Source organism: Corvus hawaiiensis, chromosome 1 (genome assembly GCF_020740725.1).
Source record: "Corvus hawaiiensis isolate bCorHaw1 chromosome 1, bCorHaw1.pri.cur, whole genome shotgun sequence".
Taxonomy (NCBI): Eukaryota; Metazoa; Chordata; class Aves; order Passeriformes; family Corvidae; genus Corvus; species Corvus hawaiiensis.
The window spans coordinates 86,313,217-86,320,392 of NC_063213.1; the positions used below are offsets into that span (position 1 = coordinate 86,313,217).

A 7,176-nucleotide genomic window follows, 5' to 3' on the forward strand; every position below is an offset into this window, starting at 1 on the left:
GACAGATGCATGTACACTAATGGGAGTATTGTGGCTAAGCGGCCGAGCTGAATATATTTTGAAATGTAACAGGATACCTTCTCTGCTCTTGCTCTTTCTTTTTCCGTGGCTCTTCTTTACTGTATTTAAAGGAATGTTTTTCTTATCAGCCCGCCCCTCCTGTCCCCGTGTTTCCAGCCATGCTCTGGTCTCTCTCTGTTCTCACCACTCGCTCTCCCTGTACAAGTCCTCAAATAATCTCTCCAGCTTCCTTGTGTGTGTCACCTCAGCCTCTTGAACACACATGCCACTCTGCTGCCTGCTCGCTGCTCACCCTGCTCTCGCCACCAGCCCCCCGGCCTCTCCTCGGCACTGCGCTTCCCTCGGCCGTCTCCACTTGATGCAGTGGCTGAGCGCTGCTCTTCAGTCTGTCAGCACCGCTGCCTCCCGTCCTGTCCTGTCCTGACCCAGTCCATAGGGACCTTGCTTTGTGGGCCGTCACTTCTCAGCCCCGTTCAGCCCTCTCTTCCTACCCCCGGGCTGGTCTGCCCTGACTTGCTGTGAGCCGCTATCCACCCTGACCTTGCGTTTTGTGGGTCCAGCCTCAGAGTGCTGGTGCCTTACCAAAGGAGAACCTGTCTCCTGTCCAGATTATTTAGTGAAAAAGCGAATGCAGGTGGTACCAGATTCCTGCTTGGGATTACTCCAGAGGCAAGGAGGCACCTACTCCCTGCTAGACCCCAGGTGGATGGACTAGCATTGCTGGCATCACAGTCCCACATGCTTATCTAAGAAACTTTCTGCACATGAAGATCCAGCCCAGATTGGAAGGGAACTCCAAAAATCACCTGGTCCAACTTTTTATGGGAAAGGGATGAGGTTGTCACCCTGTCCAATCAGATCTTGAATGCCTCCAGTTGTGGGGACTCCACCCCATCCCTGGGGATGATTTTCCAGTGGGTAATTGTTCTAACTGTAAAACAATTTCTTTTTTTTCAGTGAATCAAAATTAAGATGAAACCTCTCTTTGTGCAACTTGTACCTGTTGCTGCTTGCCTGCTCCCTATGTCTCCCTGTGAAGAGAGAATCTCCATCTTTTTTGCAGCCGTACATGTACCTGTATGATTTGACCAGGGTTTGGGCAATAGGTGTCCAATTCTTGCTGCTTTCGCAGAACCCGCTGCTGTGGGCACGGCCAAGGACTTTGACACACGCCTCTTCTACACACTGTTGAATGTTATTTGCCCCCGGCACATTCCTTAGCTGTGCAATGCAACAGTTATACTTTGTCATCTGTAGTATTTCCACCCTAGAATATCAATTTACAGCCCTGCATTACAGCCTGTCCTCAAAAAGCAAGAAGTGAAAGGAGAGAAGTTATATAACTGGTCTGGTGCTGCAGAGCCAGCCAGCCACCAGCAGGATTGCATTGCAGGGATTCCCGCCTTCCAAAACATCCCCTTCTTCCCCAAAAGTCCTGCTACCTCAACCTCTAAGGCAATTTACACGCTTTGTCTTAAAACCAGACCACCTTTATGACTGTGGTGCTCTGCATCCACCGCTGGAGGGAAACTGGAGGGATAAAGCTCAGGTATTTTGGAAGCATCACGCAGGCAGCCACCTGGCTGCCTTCCAGTTTGCTCTTCCTTTGAGTGTGCTCACTGTTTCTCATATATAAGACTGCTGATCCATCAGTTAATCATATTGAGTAAGTACCTAAAATTAACTTTTAAATTATTAATGCATGAGAACATATCCGTTTGCCATGTACATTATTTTAAAGGATTACAGTGTGTACACTGAGTGCCATTAACATTACATTTTGAAGACAGTAAATTGACTTGTATGGAAATCAGAAGAGTTGATGGATTCCTCTAAAGATGCCTTTGACAATGATAAAATGTTCAATTGAATTATTACTAAGCATGTGTCTATACTTAAATTTCTTTCTAATACATACAAAAATAAATGGCTGCTCAAGTCTTATTAGTATAATATTTTTCATTTTGTGGTGGGTTAAAAAAAATAGATACACATGAGTATTGAAAATACTCATCTGACAAATAAAAACACCAGGAAAGATATGTTTAGTTTCCTAGACTACAGCTGTATCATTCAAGACAAAACTGTACTGTCATAAGGTTTTTTATCCAAAATAGCACCACTAAAATGGTTAAGTGGAGAAGTAGCAATGCATCTTTTCAGTGGCAGTGAAGTACCTGCTTATCTTTTCCCTTAAATAACTTATCTCTGGTAACACCCTACACGATGCTGTACCATGAAAATAACAACCTAAAATGCTGATATTTTCTCTAAGAATAAAAGATTGTCATTTTCTGCAAGAAAAAGCACACAAGAAATAATGTTGGCAATAATGTACTCTGACTATGTAAACATTATTCCTGCTCAAGGACAGTCTAAAAAGTAAAGGCAAACATTGGTGCAAAAGCCTTGATGCCTTCAGGACTTTGTGCCCAGGAGAAGTTTGTCCCAGCTCCCTGTTTTCTTCTTCTTTGTAGTGGTTAAGGTTTGGGCTAGAGAAGATAAATTCCTCTGACCCATGACAGAAGAAGAAGATGGAAGAACTAATGAGACTGCCTGGCTGTGCTCAAGGGTATCCAGGCCACTGGGGGTGAAGAGGACAGAACATGCAGTCCCCTCCTAGATGGAGAGGGTCTTGCTGCTCTGCAGCTTCCAAGCTCAGAGCCTGTGGTACACTTGGACTTAGGGTATCAGTTTATTCTCTAATGTACTTCCTCAAGATATCCAGAAAGCCCAGAAAATACTCTTTTTTGCCATCTGTACTCCTCAGAGACTTGCATTAACGTAAGTGTCTCATGTGTTAAGGGTTCAAAGCCAGGTCCAAAATATAAGCAGAATATAGGCATTCTCTGCCTATTCAGCACTACATTTAAGACTCAATACCTAATAATAAATGGCTGTTGGAGTTCGAATACTGTGGACTTGGTTTTCTTTCTGCAAAGACTTGAACTCTGCAGGGTGACTTTTCATTTTGGAACTTAGCCAAAGGACACTAAGCTCTACAATTCAGTTAGTTCCAAGAGAGAAAAAGGTCATTTAAAAGTTTTATTAAATAGACTAATGAAAACTGTCTAGTAGATATGAAGTTTTCTTTAGAAACATTATTATATTTCATATATATACTGAGAACAGGCATAATTTTCTTTTCTATTACGTTGATTTAGGAAATGAAAATCCAGTAGCAGAAGATCTGAAGAGGAGAGATCAGAATCTGGCCACTGCTTTCACTCTCAAAGGAACTTTCATGAAAGCATTATATGAAAGTCGGCATTAAGCATGATCTTTAACTAGTAGAATGCACTGATAAAAGAATCCAGCGATCTAAAAAGGGTCAACTTGGTCATTATTGCCTAGTAGGTATATAGGCAAAAGTGCTGACCAACCTTTGAAATGATAATAAGTTTCTTTTGTCATGGACAAAGCTTTTCACCTTAAATAGACAGGAAGTCTTCTAACACAGTAGAATTTTAATAAAGCTTAATCTGGAACAAAACCAACTCAAAATTATTTCTGTTTCTTTTACTATAAATGAAGCAAAGGCTTAAAATATTTTTAAAAGCTGTCCAGAAAAAAAATAAGTCTTTTTAACATCAAGATGGAAGGGGGGAAAACATTTTCCTTCCTTTCTGTCTACATACTTCTTTTCCATTGTGTTTATTCTATCACTCAATATATGGTGGAGATTGTAAGCTGAAAGGGGAAATGAAAGCACTAAGAAAAAAACCTAACGTTTGTAAAAAGACTCACTAAATATAGCTCTATGAGCTAAAGGATACAAATTGATTTTCAGTATTCACCAAAAGACTGAAAAGACTGAAATTTTCAAAACTTTACATGTTTTCTACCAAGTATTCACTCGATTCTGGTTTTTAACTGATTCAGCAAGAACTTCATCAAATACATTAGTTTTAGATGTTTAGAGACTTCATCTTCTGCCCAGTTGTTATCAAGAGGATTTCCTAATATCAGTTGAGTATAGAAAAGACCTTTTCTGTAGTCTATGTCTAAAGACTAGCGACAGAAAAAGAAAAGCTATGGCATGACCATAACTGAATAAACTCACTGTGTTCATAGACCACATTGTGGAGATCTACTTTTTGTTGCTAGGTAAGTTATATCTCTATTTGCAGCTTTTTCAAAAGGCTGAATAGTCAGAGACATTTTGTAATTTGAGATGGAGTCCTAAGCTCCAGTGAGAGAGATGTGTTCTTCCTGGACTGTACAAAATAGAGCAGTTACACAAGGTGGTGTAGAGGAGAGGGGAATTTTAAGCGATACTGATCATTCAAACAGAAACTACATTAAAAAGATGAATACATTCAGCCCACCCTTCTACAAAAACACATCTGTTCCCACTGCTAGCTCCACAATTAACACATAGACTGATTCAACACTAAGAATTATAAATTGCTGTATTCTCTCAGTTCCAATGAAGTGATGAAGAAAATAGGTACTTTTGGACATCAAAGGTGTTAAATGAAATGACACCTTAAAAGAATTTACTTTCCCCAAATCAAAGTCAGCTACTTTCCTGATGCATAATAAGTTTTCAACTAGGATGCCAAATAACACTAGAAGAAAAATTCAAAATTATACTGCAATAGGAGGAGATTCAGTTCAAACTATACTTTATATTCTCATTTATGACATGAGAAATCAGGATTTATTCAAAATGTAGTGCTCATTCACAGCTTTGCCACAGATAAGGAGAGAAGGCAACAAGAATTGTGACTCAAAATGAAATCCAGCCACACTGCAGTCAGTGGCAAAACTCTTAGGGAGCTTAGCGTGACTGTGATTTTGTCTCAAGTATTTTCTTGGTTCCTGAGGGAGGGGTAATTAAAATAATAAAGACAAAGAGAAAATCTTCAATGCCATAACTTGCCTGCAGGCTGTAGCTTTTAGAGCATATTTTCACAACAGCTGAAGCAGGATCATCAGGCTACTGCCATCTGAAAACCAGAAACATTTAAATGGTGTAAACAAAAATAGATTACATAGAAGTAGGTTTTACCAAGCTGAGAGAAGAGGCACAGCAATCCAGCTGTACTGGAAACAAAACAGATCTTTGCTCAGTGAGTGCACTGAGCTGTGTGCAGATCCCAGCACCCTCTAAATTAAAACGCACCTCTGTACAACACAGCCTTGCAAGGAGTCTGTGCCTTTTGTTGGCTTTCAGGGTATGGATGCAGAGCTGAGATGTGTTTCAGGCAGGTTCTCCCCATGTGCTGTAGGCACCAACACTCTCCATAGCAGCCAGGTCATGTCTCAAGCCATTCTCCAGAGCAGCTGGTATGGAGTTTTGAGAGCATTCCCATCCTGTGACTTTAAATAAGCAAAATGCAGATGTCTAATAGTCAGTTCAAGTCTGAACTACATGCTTTGTGTTTGAACTGCTGTTTCCAAAGGAAGTCATATTTTGCTTTCTTGGTGCAAGAACCACTAAAAAAATTGCCAAACCAAAACCAATGTACACTGCATTATAATTGAAATTAATCCCTTGTCACAAAGTTTTAATCTCTCACTAACTCTTCTTACCCAATTAAGCCAAAACTTTCTTAGAAACTATCTGGTAGGAGAAGATTCCCTTGCTCCATCCACAGCAAGCAGTGGATTGGCTGCTTAAAGAGAGTGTTGAGAACTTGTGTTAAAATAGAAGTTGTGTCCACAGTGATTTAAAAGTCTATTTTTTACAAGTCTTGTCTATTTATTTAGCTATACTAAAGGAGTAAGGAGTCGTTCTCTGGTTTAAATTATTTCCTTTTGTTTGGAAAAATAGTCATCCAAGGAGACTGATGGGACTTGCACTTCATACTGTCTGGCCAGAAGTAGGCATTTAGCATATCTTTATTAAAGGGAAAAACTTGGAGGACAAATTATATGATATACACAAAGTGATATACATCCTTTGATAAGAGAGCAGTCTTTCAACAGAAAGGACTGTCCTGTGATTGCTATTCTGACAAAATGAAGATTTCTTGGTGGTCATTCCAACATTGATTCTATGATTCCTCGCCTCTCAAAACTGTGATGGCTGTTCTTTATCAAAGGACCTCTTTTCCATGATTGTCAGATGTATACAAATAGTCTGCATATATTCTTAGAGCAATTTGTAACTTTCTTGAGAAGGAAATTTTTGAGGATTCTTCATTTTGCTATCAAATTGTGTAATTAAAGTTACTAAGGTCAAATTACCCTGACTGTTTTCCTCTGATGCTTTAGCAGATGTGAAATAGGAAAACAAAGATGTGGTACAACACAGTAGTCCAGACACTTCATCTTCAGCAGCACTCTACGTCCACAGGCAGTGAGAAGTCTCAGGGAGTCTCTACAGCAGCTGAGAGGAAATCCACTAGTGCTCCTCAGGAAGTTCTCACCACCTCTAGCTGGAAGTTTGGGACAAACAAGCTTGTCACCAATAGCCTAAGGTTTAGCTCTGATTTATTCTGTTTTTCTAAACTTACTCATGTAAAGGTGCACATCTGTCTAATCTCATATGCTAATTGGACCTCAAAATATTTAGTGAAAGTGAACAGAGAATATCTTTGCAGAAAAGACTTTCAGAACAGTTGCACTCACCACATAAGATCAGTTCTTTCTCCTTGACCAAGAGCCTTTTTAACACACACTAACTACTCCGTGAAGATTTAGCCAGGCTGCTGCACGGCAAAAAGGCCTCAGCTGGACTGGGACTCCAGCACTGAGGCTCCCTTGAAGCAGGAATGTGGCTCCTCTGTGACCATGTGCCCACCTCAAGGGCGTGGGTTCTGTTCCAAACAGCCCTTGTTCTAAGATGACAGATGACATTTCTGGTCTTACATTGATTGCTTTGTAGGTTCTCCCTCCTCCTCCCAAAGATTTGATGATCATCTTATCCTAGTTATTGTCTGGCAAGCGTTTGAGCAGACCATTATTTCATCCATGCCTCAGGGATGAGATAATGTAGAAAATGCCATATTAAGAAACAACCAAACAAACTTCATTCTGTGAACCACAATGGAGTGACGATAGAGCTAGGATATTTACAGCAAATCAATGAATCTGCCTAATTACTATGCTCTAATTTAGATCATTTGCTTCTACAGTGGGAGGCAGACTGCTGGTGGATTGTTCCTCCCTCTTTAAGACCTAGAGCTACATATGTCATATTGTGAA

General features: G+C 40.3%; 1 long non-coding RNA gene across 1 annotated transcript; it reads left to right on the plus strand.

Moving 5' to 3' along the window:
* The first annotated feature begins 984 nt into the window (after positions 1-984).
* Positions 985-3,518, plus strand: LOC125335334. The gene is made up of 3 exons (XR_007207419.1): positions 985-1,687; positions 2,499-2,805; positions 3,186-3,518. It is a non-coding gene; the product is annotated as an uncharacterized LOC125335334 (long non-coding RNA).
* Positions 3,519-7,176: the final 3,658 nt, after the last annotated feature.